The sequence below is a fragment of the Saimiri boliviensis genome, chromosome 18 (assembly GCF_048565385.1).
Source record: "Saimiri boliviensis isolate mSaiBol1 chromosome 18, mSaiBol1.pri, whole genome shotgun sequence".
In the NCBI taxonomy this organism is placed as follows: domain Eukaryota; kingdom Metazoa; phylum Chordata; class Mammalia; order Primates; family Cebidae; genus Saimiri; species Saimiri boliviensis.
The window spans coordinates 43152161-43165612 of NC_133466.1; the positions used below are offsets into that span (position 1 = coordinate 43152161).

General features: G+C 48.3%; 2 non-coding genes and 2 pseudogenes across 2 annotated transcripts; 2 read left to right on the forward strand and 2 right to left on the reverse strand.

The window, feature by feature from the left end:
• TRNAE-UUC (transfer RNA glutamic acid (anticodon UUC)) lies at positions 1–72 on the reverse strand. The gene has a single exon. It is a non-coding gene; the product is annotated as a tRNA-Glu (tRNA).
• Positions 73–1480: 1408 nt separating this feature from the next.
• LOC141582001 (FAM231A/C-like protein) lies at positions 1481–4033 on the forward strand (annotated as a pseudogene).
• A 177-nt stretch (positions 4034–4210) lies between these two features.
• LOC120368446 (E3 ubiquitin-protein ligase COP1-like) lies at positions 4211–9840 on the forward strand (annotated as a pseudogene).
• A 3425-nt stretch (positions 9841–13265) lies between these two features.
• TRNAG-CCC (transfer RNA glycine (anticodon CCC)) lies at positions 13266–13336 on the reverse strand. Its single transcript has one exon. It is a non-coding gene; the product is annotated as a tRNA-Gly (tRNA).
• Positions 13337–13452: the final 116 nt, after the last annotated feature.

A 13452-nucleotide genomic window follows, 5' to 3' on the forward strand; every position in this document is an offset into this window, starting at 1 on the left:
TTCCCTGACCGGGAATCGAACCCGGGCCGCGGCGGTGAAAGCGCCGAATCCTAGCCACTAGACCACCAGGGAGACGCAAGACCGTACTGTCTCTCTTGTCTTTGGTCTCAAGTGACAATTTCCCTGTGCTCTGGGAGGACTTCGGCCTTTTGGGGGTCATTGATGGCTCCTGAAATCATCTCATAAGGCCGTTCTCTCTTTTCTCCAAAATAAGAGCACACAGGCAATGCAATGAGTGCTCAGTGAGGCCCACCAAGGCCACAAGTCCCGAGTTCCTGAGCGAGGTGCGGCATCCCAGCTGCACCTGACCACTCACCGAGAGATGCACCTTTGCAGGCCCCTGAGCCATGCACCAGGTTGCCTGGAGGAGGCGGGAGCAGGGAGGTGCCCGTGGTGAGACCAGAAAACCCTCAGCATCATAAAGGACTCAGACTCCAGCATCCCCGACATCATGAAGGACGCAGACAGATGCAGAAACTGAGGCGGGCTGGATGGAAAGCTCTTTCCAGGAGGGATCGGGGTCCTGAGCTGGTCTCTGACCTTCCCCTTGCAACCTGCGACAACTGCCATTTTCCGTCTTAGGCAACAGCAACGCCACCCTTCCATACGCTTCGGGCAAAACCCGAGAGTTTCCTCTGACGCTGGAGTTGTTGCCTCAGATCCAAGATCCAACTGGTCGCCAATTCGTGATTTCCCGTCGGCCAAGTGGGTGGACACTGATCTACACCGAGTTTCTCCAACTCCGCGAAATAGCTGCTTCGGTGTGGGGGAGGGGCCCTCGGGTGGATCTGGGTGTTTAGCAGCATCCCTGGCCTCCGATGAGGAGACAGACTCCGGGGAGTTGACATTCTCCCTCCCTTCTTCCCCTAGTCGCCGCCTAGTGTCGCCGCAGGCATGGGGGAGGGGGGGGAGGGCGAAGTTGCCCCCTTGTTGAGAACCACTGATGCGCATAGTCCTGCTCTCTGAGTTTGTGCAGATAACTCTTCAGATGAAGGCTTGGGGGTCCATCCAGCTCCAGAACCCCTGCCTCCCCCGCACAGTAGGACCTTAGGATTTGAGGCTTTTGACATCTGGACATCACGAGATTCTGCCTTTAGGTCTTTCCTTCCATTCTGTCCTCCAAATTGGCCTCTTCCGAGCCTGTTGACCAGGGCCAGCCGGGCAGATGTCTGGGTTCACCCGCCTCTCCTGGAGCTTCAGGTCTCTCTGGGTTCACCCGCCTCTCCTGGAGCTTCAGGTCTCTTCGGTCCTGTCCGAAAGGGATCCCTTTTTGAAGGGAAAGAAAGGCGGTGACTCCTGTCATATTGGTTAGGCAGAAGGGAGATCAAAGGGAAGAGAAAAAAATCCTATGAGGTTCCAGGATCTAAAGTTACCATTGAGTTGACCTAACCTCCTCTGGAGGTCCGCCAGTGTTCCCGCGGCTGGTGAAGGTGAGCTGAGTTCCCGTCTCCAGCTTGCCAAGCAGACAAAGCCGACGACCATGGGTCTGTCCCCTCTCTTCCTTCCTATGCACAAAATGCCAGCTCTTCCTGTTTCCAGCTGGCAACATCCCACCTGATGGCCAGCTTAGCACATTAGAGACTCTCCATGGGATTCCACCTCTGTCTCAGTTCAGGCTTCTATCACAATGTACCATAAACTGGGTGGCTAACTCACAACAGAAATGTATTTCTCACAGTTCTGGAGATTGGAAGTCTGAGATCAAGGTGCCAACATGGTAGGATCATAGTGAGGGACTTTTTTCTGGTTACAGACTGCCACTTTCTCATTGTATCATCAGGGCAGAAAGAGCGTGAGAGAACTCTCTCGGGTCCCTTTTATAAGAGTACTACTCCCATCCAGACTAACGGGACTAAATCCAGACTCTGTGCTGAGTGTCGTGGGCTTTCTGCACGTTCATCCTTCCTGCAGACACCTGGAGATCCAGAGTCACCAGAGGGGACAACAGACAGTCTTTGGTCACAAGTCAGCGACCAGCGTATGTGAGTGAGAGCGTGAGTCCCACTCTGAAGTGAGAACGTATTCATCCATTTTCACGCCGCTGACAAAGCTATACCTGAGACTGGGAAGAAAAAGAGGTTTCATTGGACTTAAGTTCCACGTGGCTGGGGAGGCCTCAGAATCATGGTGGGAGGCAACAGGCGCTTCTCACATGGCAGCAGCGAGAGAAAATGAAGAAGCAAAAGGGGAAACACCTGGTAAACCCGTCAGATAGTGAAACTGACTCCCTCTCAGGAGAACAGCACGGGAAAGACCTCCCCATGATTCAATTACCACCTCCTGGGTCCCTCCCACAACACATGGGAATTCTGGGAGAAACAACTGAAGTTGAGATTTGGGTGAGGCACAGCCAAACCATATCAAAGAGGGAGCAGGTGGCAGCATATCCTGATGTGTGTGGGGGTTTCGGGAGTTATTACCTATTTCAAAATTTATTGCACTGCGTGAAAAAGAACTAAACAAGGACTCGCACTATCCGACTTTAAGGCTTACTATCCGCTATTATAGACAAGGCATCAGGAATGACAAACAGATAAATAGATGGAGTTAAGGGGCCTGAAACTGATCCATACTGGTCAATAGACGGGTTTTCAATAAAAGCAGTTCAATCGAGGAAAATCAATCATTTCAACTGATGGACTTTCCTGTGGAGGTGGAGGAGACCAACAGTGTTATTCTCCCTCACACGACACACAGACGTAATTTTATACCAGAACTGAAAAGTTCGCGGTATAAAGCATTTCAAGGATACTTTGAGTCTTGTTGGAAGGCAAAGATTAACTACCAACCAGTAGGACACGGAAAAAATATACATATATAAAAAGACAGGATACATTCGACTTCATCAACATTAGCCATATCATCTCATCAAAAGATACTACTAAGAAAGTGGAAAGGCCAGCAAGCCACAGACAGAGTGAAAACAGTCACAAAATGTATCTGACCGCCACGCCTTGTAATTATAATTAAAGTCTGACTTCCTCACCTTGTAATTATCCTTATAGCGGTCCAGTGCCCTGCACCCAGTTTCTGCTGAAGTATTTTCTGGGTGTCTCTAATGGGTAGGAGAGGGCCCCGTGGGATATTCCTACAGTTCCCAGATGAACGATGGGAAAGACTCCACGTTGACCAGCCCTGGGGGCCTGAAAACTCAGGTCATCAAGGAGGGTAGAGGACATCTGGACCCTGATCCAGGCCCCTGGATGGGCTGTGCCAAGAGACCCCGCAAGGGAAAGCATTCCTCCGGCCTCAAGATCTCCGTTCTTCTGGGATTTAGACGACCTGGACCCAACTCCCTCCCCCAGCACTGGGGATGGGGCTTTTCCAAGGACCAGGGATCTTGCTGTGTTAAGGACAGCAGAGCAAGGGAGTAGAGGAGGGGCTCGGGTGGTGGAGGAGAGGAAATCAGGTGAGAAGTGTGAAGCAGGTGGCTATACCAGGCACAGAGAGGACCCACTGGACCCAGGAGCCTGCATGTGAAGCCAGGGCTTGGGCCACCTTGCTCCTCAAAGGGGTGCCTGCTTCCACGGGGTCTGCAAAGGGACTGTGGAAAAAGAGGCCTTTGGCCCACGCCTCTGAATTCTGCTCCAGCACAGCGTGCCCTGCGGCCTCTGTCTTGCTGCTGAGGGGCAGTCAGAACCGCAGGGCTGCAGAGCCTCTGTGCTGGGCGGTGTCCCAGCCTGAGCGCCAGAGCTCAGCGGGCAGGCCCCGGAGCAAGTAGAGAGGATGGCACCTTTTGGACAGAATGTGTGGAACAAGAGCGACGGCTCATCCCTTCAGGTTCCTCGTGAAATGAGAAGTCAGCAAGATCAGGGTGCAAACCTGATTTCCCACGCAGGGCTGAAGGCAGACAACCAGAGAGAGAGCAGCACGTGGGCCAGTGAGGTGGAAGACAGAAGCCCGCAGTGTACCCCTGCCGACAACATTACCCCTCCCGCCCACATCCCCCACACCCCCGACCACCTTCCTCAGAAGTGCAATAGGAATGCACATTCCACCTGGCCTGCTTGCTGCGGGAGGCACAGTGGCCTGACGGAGCTTGAGGCAGGTGCGGGAAGATGCGGACTAATTGGAAGTTGGGAGTCCAGGGTGCAGAAGGAGCTTGGAGTGCAGGGTTTCGGTGGTATGTGTGTGGCAGTAAGCAAAAGAAAGAGACAACTAAGCCACTGGAAATACCTTAAGAATTCAGTTAGAAAATTCCCAGAGAAGTATGCGTGCAGACGTTCATGAGATCCAGAAAACAGCTGCCGCGTAACTGCAAGCTGCAAGCCAGCCCTAAGCTGCTGATCTTTAAACAGCCTGTTGGGTTCACAAAGACAGGTTCTGAATAGTCTTAAGAGCAGAGGTGCACTAAAGCCACTGTGCCCTGCAGCCAGGATCCCAGTACATTCTTTAAGGACCATTTACGGAAGATTTTTGAAATTGTCCTTGGTAACCCCCAAGAATGTTTTGGTTAGGAGTAGAATTTTAGATGTCATCGATTTAAAAATTAAAACTAGAACTCTGGAACCCATAGAGAGATAAAATTAAGAGAATACATTCACTATCCTGAGTAGAAAGATCTCTTATAGAACATAACAAGCTTTAAAAAAAAGAAAATATGAGGCAAAATTTCATCAAAATTAAATGCTTTGAGAACTAAAAATAAACTCTGAAGCCACCCAACCAACTAGACAGACCTCTTTGCCAAGGAGACACCAGAGAAGTCTTAAGTACTGACTTCCTGGCCAGTATTTGGAAGATCAGACACCTGTCCTTGGACTCTCTCCCTTTATTGATTTAGACACAACCAACCAGTACTAATGTTAAAATAGAGACCATGAGACTGTCAGAGCAGACTGTTTACAGCAGGAAGATACCACATTATACACAAGCTGTAAGGCCATGCCGGGCAAGGTTAAACCGTGCATCCCTCAACTTAAAGAAGAAACTATGTTCTGCTTGCTGCAGGTATTTTTCTTCTTCCTTTCTTCTCTAGCAGCTACACCAGCACTGGCCGTGAGATAAGCAATGCTGAAGCCCTCGCAGCTCACCCATTACCACACACTGACTGAGCCTCACACACACAAGCCGTAACTACAGCTTGGATTGGACAAGAGACTGATTTCAGCCACTTTCTCTTGATAAGAGACCTCTGGCTGTGGACAGGATCTGGCCAGTTCACAGAGGCTGTGCACCTGATTGTCTTTGCGTCCCTCCTTCACCTTTTGAAGCATGAGGCCTAATTATAATGTATTTAAATGTTGTCTCCACCCCAAGGTCAACATGGGTTGCATGTAACATGCACGTTTCTTCAGCATACATGCAGCAGGATCCCTTCATGAATATTCAGAGCTCTCCTATTCCCTGTCGAATATGTATATGTGGCCAGCCAGATCAACATAAATACCTGCTCCACTCTCCCCTCCCTGGAAACCTACTTTCCGGTCTCAGCAGGAGGGTATGCCTCCCAGTCTGTCAGAATGGCCACCTTGCATGCTTGAATGCTTTATGAAAAATAAAATCTCCTTTCTAAGTTTATAAATTGTGTAATTTTTCAGCTGACAATCTTCAGTTGTCAGTCAAGCCACAGACTGGGGAAAGTCATTTGCAATATAGTTATTTGATAAATGACTCAATTTCTGAATACATAAGAGAACTTCCACAGAGCAGTATTAGAGAGCTAAGCCAAATAGAATCAGGCAAAATATTCGAATAGGCTTTCGCAAAGGAGAATTTCTTATATGTTGTTAGCCATAAGAAGATATGCCTGATAGTATCACTCATTAGGCAGGTACAAATTAATTCCACATTGAGATAGCACTAAACACTCACCCGTGTGCGGCTACATTTTTCCCCCTGAGACAGGTCTCACTCTATCCCCCAAGCTGGAGTGCAACGGCACCATCTCCACTCACCGCAACCTCCCCCTCCTGAGTAGCTGGGACTACAGATGCATGCCTCCATGCCTGGCTGATTTTTGTATTTTTAGTAGAGACAGGATTTCACCATGTTGGCCAGACTGTTCTGAAAGCATAGCTACAGTTAACAAAGTTAGTACACCAAATGCTGACAAGAATTGGGTGCCACTTCAACTGTCACTGCTGGTGAAAAACCACTGTAGAAGATTGACAAATTATACTAACGTTCAACTTATAATCAGGTCATGACCCAGCAATTGAAGTACTTCCATGAATCTCAAGTGCACAAAAGACTGTTATGCCGATCAGGAGGTCAAGAGATCAAGACCACCCTGGCCAACATAGCGAAACCCTGTTTCTACTAAAATACAAATATTAGCTGGACGTGGTGGCTCATGTCTGTAGTCTCAGCTACTCAGGAGGCTGAGGCAGGAGAATTGCTGGAAGCAGGAGGAGGAGGTTGCAGTGAGGCAGGATCACACCACTGTACTCCAGCCTGGTGCCTGGCGAAAGAGTGAGACTGTCTAAAAAAAAAAAAAAAAAAAAAAAAAAATCATCACAAGACTTCAGTAACACCAAAACCAAATTCAGTAGTGATCTATGATGCTATGTGAATAGATCTCATGAGTAAAATGAACATAACTACAGAATAAAGGCCAAATACCAAAGATATATACATTCACTCATGTGAATTTTAAGAACAGGCAATTGTAATCTATGGCAAAAGATATCAGAATAGTTACTAAAAGGACACAGGGTGGGAATTGCCTGGAAACGAGCTCTACAGGCCTTTCTCAGATGATGACAGCTTTTGTAACTTGAGCTGGGTGGTGATTACATTTACCAAAATTAAACAAATTGCACTAAAGGCTTGTGCACTTTATGTGACCTGCAGTTCAATAATTTACTGTTCTCATTGCTTGAACCCAGGAAACGAAGGTTGCAGTGAGCCAAGACTGAGCCACTGCACTCCAGCCTGGGTCACAGACCAAGACTACATCTCAGAAAATAATCATAATAATATTAATAATAATAATTGTTCTCATAAAAATCAGCCCACAGGGAATGGAGGCGAGCCGGTGTAGTCACGACAACTAGTGTAGATTTTATTGTAAACTCATTAAATCTCTTTTTCATTTTGTGTTTTTAAAAAGTCTCACTGATAGAGCTGTTTTCTCTACCAGAAAAGACTATAACCGTATTATTTCATCAGCGAAAGCCATAGAAAAAGGGTCCTTGAGAGGCGGCCTCTTCGCCTGTGGGGTTAGCGGACAAACGGCACGTCCAGGATTTCCTTCTGGCCAGGCCGCCCCTGGATTCCGCGCTGTGGGCCGAACTCCTCTTCCGACGGCGGCGCGCTCCGGGCTAGCGGTTTCCTCTGCTCTCTGGGGGTGGCTGCGATTAAAGGCAAAGCAAACTGCAGGCCTGTTGGCCACAATCGCAGGGTAGAAAACACGACTGTGACTTGGATTAGAACCGAGGCTGCGGCAACCACAACCACAGGTATTAACAACGACACGACCTCAAAGCCCGCTGACAACCATCGCACTTCTTATCATTTTTAATGTAAAAACACACACGATTTTCTCTGCTTTACTCCTGACGTCTGCAGATTTTCCTGCATTTCTCTCTTTCATGCGCCTCTCCGTTTCTTTCACCCCATTCTGCCACATAATTTCAAAAAAATCTCACCTCTCAGGATCTGGCCACGGCCTCGACGGCAAGCCTCCCGGGAGGTCTCCTTGTCTCATCTACACCTCCGCCTTTTTGGCTCCTTTTTTGTTTCTGTTTGGACGGAGTCTCGCTCTGTCTCCAGGCTGGAGTGCAGTGGCGCGATCTCGGCTCACTGCGAGCAGCCTCCACCTCCTGGGTTCAAGCGATTCTCCCGCCTCAGCCTCCCGAGCTGCTGGGACTATAGTCACGCGCCACCACGCCCAGTTAATGTTTATATTTTTAGTGGAGACGGGGTTTCCCCATGTTGTCCAGGATGGTCTCGCTCTCTAGATCTCGTGATCCGCCCGCCTCAGCTCCCAAAGTGCTGGGATGACAGGCGGGAGCCACCACGCGTAGCCTCTTTGTCTCTTTTTCAAGTTTCTCCTTTGGACAAAGTCGGTTTCCTGGCTCCTTTCCCACCACCTGCACCGATTGCAGCGACCGCACCGACCGCAGGAGAGATGGCGAGGGGAGTGCAAGCTGCCCCTCGAGGCTCAGGCACCGGCGGGCACAGATCCGATTATCTCAGGGGGCGCCGGCTTCGGGAGCAGGAGGGAGCAAGGCCGAAGGCTCTGCAGGTCAGGCTTACTGAATAGCGTTTGCTTCTTCTTGGGATCACACGCAGCAAGCATTCTCATCTCTGTGGTGCCATAGGTTAGCGCGTTTTTCGTGTGTTTTTCTTTGTTTGTTTGTTTTTGAGTGGCAACTTCACCACTTTTATTTGCGGTGCCTGTGCTTTATCTCGAAAATACCTTCTCCCCCTGCCCCGGACAGTGGGCGGGGAGGGGGCAGCAGAAATAGAAGACGTCCCTCCCTATTGCACATGGACCCTATACACAGGCCCACCTGGCTGAGGCCAGCGGGACTCTTGGCACATTCCTGGATCCCCGCTCGGGAGGGGAGGGGTAATGGGGTGGCATCACACCTGAGACGGGGACCTCCAGGCAGCCACTCTGGTCCTGGCAACTGGTCCTGGCACTTCTTGGTCTTCAGTTCCTTCCTGGTCCCGTCTCCGACCCTGGTCCCCTCTGGCAACGTCCCCCTACCTGGCTCAGTCTCCCACCTCCATCCTGGCCTCGGGTGGCCCCCTTGGCTCCTGGGGACTCTGCTCCCCTCCCAGTCTCGAGGTCTCAGGGGGGCTATGGCTTCTCTGAGACTTCCCTCGGAGCCCTGTCACTTGTGTTCCCATGGGGGAAGGGGTGCGTGTGGCAGAAGCAGCTGTGGAAATACGGGTGCGGGAAAGTCCCTCCAGGTCACTTGCAGGGTTTGCTGAGGACGCGGATCAACGCTGCACTCTGGTCTTTGAGGCGCTGGTTGTCAGCGCGGAGGTCAGACAGGGCCTTCAGCTCCTCCTCCAGCTCCGTGGCCTTGCGCTCCAGGGCCCTGCGCCCCAATCTCTGGCTCCCGAAGAGCTGGCCTCTCAGCGAAGCGTTCTTGCCTCTGCTGAGGACACAGGAAGCACAAAGATGAGCCAGGGAAGCCAACACTACTCTGAGGAAGAGGTGTGGGAGTGCTGACTTCAACTGGATGGATCCTAAACTTTTGGCTTCAGGTTCTGATGATGCAACAGTGAAGCTGTGGTCCGCCAATCTAGACAACTCAGCGGCAAGCATTGAGGCCAAGGCTACTGTGTGCTGTGTGAAATTCAGCCCCTCTTCCAGATACCATTTGGCTTGCGGCTGTGCGGATCACTGTGTCCTCTGCTATGATCTCCTAACACTGAACAGCCAATCCTGGTATTCAAAGGACACGGAAAAGCAGTGTCTTATGCAAAGTTTGTGAGTGGTGAGGAAATTGTCTCTGCTTCAACAGACAGTCCGCTAAAACTGTGCAATGTAGGGAAACCATACTGCCTACGTTCCTTCAAGGGTCATATGGATGAAAAAACCTTTGCAGGCCTGGCTTCCAGTGGAGATGATACAGCTTGCGGAAGTGGGAATAACTCTCTCTACCTGCACCATAAAGGACTTTCTAAGACTTTGCTAACATTTAAGTTTGATACAGTCAAAAGTGTTCTGGACAAAAACCAAAAGAGGATGATACAAATGAAGTTGTTAGTGCTGTGTGCTGGAGGGCACTACCAGATGGGGAAGTCAATGTGCTGCTTGCTGCTAACAGTCAGGGTACCATGAAGGTGCTAGAATTGGTATGAGGGGTTTACTCAAGTCAAATTGTACTTTATCCTGCTGAAATACATCTGCAGCTGACAATGAGAGAAGAAACAGAAAATGTCCTGTGATGTCTCTCCTCAAAGTCATGGATTTTCAATTTGTTTTGAATATTTTTTCTTTTTCTCTTTTTCCTCCTTTATGACCTTTGGGACATTGGGAATACCCAGCCAACTCTCCACCATCAATGTAACTCCATGGACATTGCTGCTCTTGGTGGTGTGACTGTCTAATTTTTGTGATAGGGAAACACATTCTTTTGAATAAAAATAAATTTAAAAAACAATAAAAGTTTACTGAGCCACAAAACAAACAAACAAACAAACAAAGTTGGTGGTTTGAGCCCACCCAGGAATGTATGCTGCTCATTTAGATAAAATTTCTGCCTGTTCATCCTAATATCTCTAAGGCAGAGAGGCTCCCTGGAAGGGCCTAATTATCAGCTCACCCTTTGTCAACTTGGCATCCAAGTAGAAACAATAGCGAAGTCACTTTTTCTGCTTACCATTTATCCTATATATAAATGGAGAACAGGACCCGAAATCTTCGTCGATATGTTCACTGTTCTTCGTGGTCTCCTGTAAATTACAGATGTTCTAAGGTATAAAATTGTATACTTTATTTCAGATGAGTAAGGAGATAAAGAATGAAGAAGGAACGGCCGGGCGCGGTGGCTCAAGCCTGTAATCCCAGCACTTTGGGAGGCCAAGGCAGGTGGATCACGAGGTCAAGAGATCGAGACCATCCTGGTCAACATGGTGAAACCCCGTCTCTACTAAAAATACAAAAAATTAGCTGGGCATGGTGGTACGTGCCTGTAATCCCAGCTACTCAGGAGGCTGAGGCAGGAGAATTGCCTGAACCCAGGAGGTGGAGGTTGCAGTGAGCTAAGATCGTGCCATTGCACTCCAGCCTGGGAAAAGAGAGCAAAACTCCGTCTCAAAAAAAAAAAAAAAAAAAAAAAAAAAAAAAAAAAAAGAAGAATGAAGAGGAACGAGTTCATATGTATATATATATATATATATATATATATATATATATATATATATATACAGAAGGAAGAAATACCCATAACGGCTACGTTCCTCTTTCTGCACCTGGCCTCTTGGCAGCAGCTGGTATTTGTAACCAACCGCCTTCTTTCGTTACCATTGCACATTCTGCCTGCAGCAAGCACCTCAGCTGGGTGTGGTTCTTCACCTGGTGAGGGGACATAAACCGGTCCTAAAGGATCTGCCGTGTATCTTTTAGCTCAATGAAAACTTAAACACACACACACACGCACATGCACAAAAACATACAAATAGATACAGGTTTATCCTGAAGAATTTCCAAGAAATTCATATGAAAAAAGAAATGACCTGCTTTAAAATCAGTTTTTTTTCCCATGGCTTCCTTCACAATCCACAGCTTCTCTTCTTTTGTCTCAACCAATCTTTCCAATACAATTCTCCCCCTGCTTCTGCCTGCGGGATCTTCCCCCCATCACCTGCCTTTCTTCCAGCTTCTTCACTGCAGTAGAAGAAAAAACCTGACTGTGGTGGATGCACTTCCTAAGTCATGAGAAGATAAGGAATAGAGTCAAAGCGGATATTCTTCAGCAAAGTCATAAGATATTTTTGAGACTCTAAAGTCTGAACTTTTTGCTGCAAGGCATAAGTAATTCATCAATTTCCTTTTCATCAATTAGGACTTCTACATTTTTCTTTCCTAATGTCTGATCATGGTTTAGAGTTAAATAAAATAAGGCATTATGGGCCAGGCTCCGTGGCTCACACCGGTAATGCCAGCTGCAGTGAGCTGTGATCACACCACTGCACTCCACCCTGGCTGAGAAAGCAACACCCCCATCTCTAAAACAAAAGCAGAAAAATATTATGTATTGCAGTTCAGAATTTCTTCATGAAAGTCAGAGATTCCCCAAAGAGTTTTAAATACGAGAAAATAACACGCCAGTTAGTTCTAACCTAGTATCACCACTGTCTTATACACAACATGTAGAAAGGCAGACACACTTAGAACACTTTGCATATTGAATAAATTGAAGTTCACTTTTGAAACATAAAGAAAAAAAATTTCCCCAAATGTGGCTGGTCTTCGATTTTAAGCAATTGTTAAATAGGGAGAATATTTTCCAAAAATCTTTGGAAGAAAATGTATCACCTGTAGTCATTGGCTGTGTCTCTAATGCAGTAACATCCTCACAGCACAAGCAGATAAATACTTCCCAGATTCAGTTCTTTGCTTTCCTGTATCACAAATATTTTTTGGACCAGGCATGGTGGTTTAGCTGTAATCTCAGCTACTCCAGAGGCTGAGGCAGGAGCATCACTGGAGCCCGGGCATTCCAGGCTACAGTGAGCTAGGAGTGTGTCACTGCAATGCAGCTTGGGCAGCAGAGCGAGACCCTGTCTCTTAAAAAATAAATAAATAAATAAATAAATAAATAAATAAATACATACATACATAAATAAATACATAAATAAATAAATGTGTAATTTTCAGGCCAACACCTTTTGTATTTTTTTTGAGACAGAATCTTTCTCTGTTGCCCACACTGGGTGCAGTGGCCTCATCTTGGCTCACTGCAACCTCTGCTTCCCGGGTTCAAGCGATTCTCCTGCTTTAGTCTCTCAAGTAGCTGGAATAACAAGTGCACAACACTACACTGGGCTCATTTTTGTATTTTTAGTAGAGGCGTGGTTTCACCATGTTAGCCAGGCTGGTCTTGAACTCTTGACTTCAAGCCATCCATCCGCCTCAGCCTCCCAAAGCGCTGGGATTACAGGCGCCAGCCACCATGCCCAGCCAAATTCCAGGCCAACACCTGTTGACACACACTGCCAGACACAGATTCCAGAGTCCCTCCCGGAACACCAGTGGACCCACAAAACACTCGGAGGCCCCGGTAGCTGACGATGTTAGCAAATTGGGTTCTCGGTGTCTGGCGTCCAGTCCCGAGGGTCCCCTGCACAAGTTCCAGTCTCCGCCGCTCCCCTCATCTCCACGCAGATTCTTCCCCACACACTTCCCCTTTCTTTGGGACACCGAATCCTCCTGGACCCCCGAGGTGACTGCCCCGCCCACAGCTTCTCTCCTTCCAGGAGCTTCATTGCTTGATCCTCACCATCGTGGCTCAGCGGGAAGCCCAACGTCCAGCACGCGAATCAGGAACCTGACATTTTTTGGAGTTGCTGGGATCCGCCGAGAAAATAGATGAAAGTAACAGGTAACAATAGCAAAACTGCGGTGACTAACCAGACACGCTTCGTATTTGCCACTTTGCTGAGTGGTTTGTGGGGTCCAACAACTGGAAGCGTCCCGGCTTAGTCTCCTGAATGTCTTTTGGCACGACCTTGGTGACTATCCCCATCAGTTTACCTTGTGGTGGTGGAGTATTTAAATGTACTATTAGGCGATGCAGTATAATTTTGCAGGGCAGAAGGGTAAAGGAGCAAGAGGGAAGTGAAGCTCAAAAACCAACTGCATTGGCCGGGAATTGAACCCGGGTCTCCCGCGTGGGAGGCGAGAATTCTACCACTGAACCACCAATGCTTCCGTCTTACTCGGCTTCGGGTACCCAGTGAAAGGGGTAAACAGAAAGACTTAGAGAAACTTACAAGAGGCTTTGTCAGGTGTGGACTAAAAGCTAACAAAGACATCCAAAACAA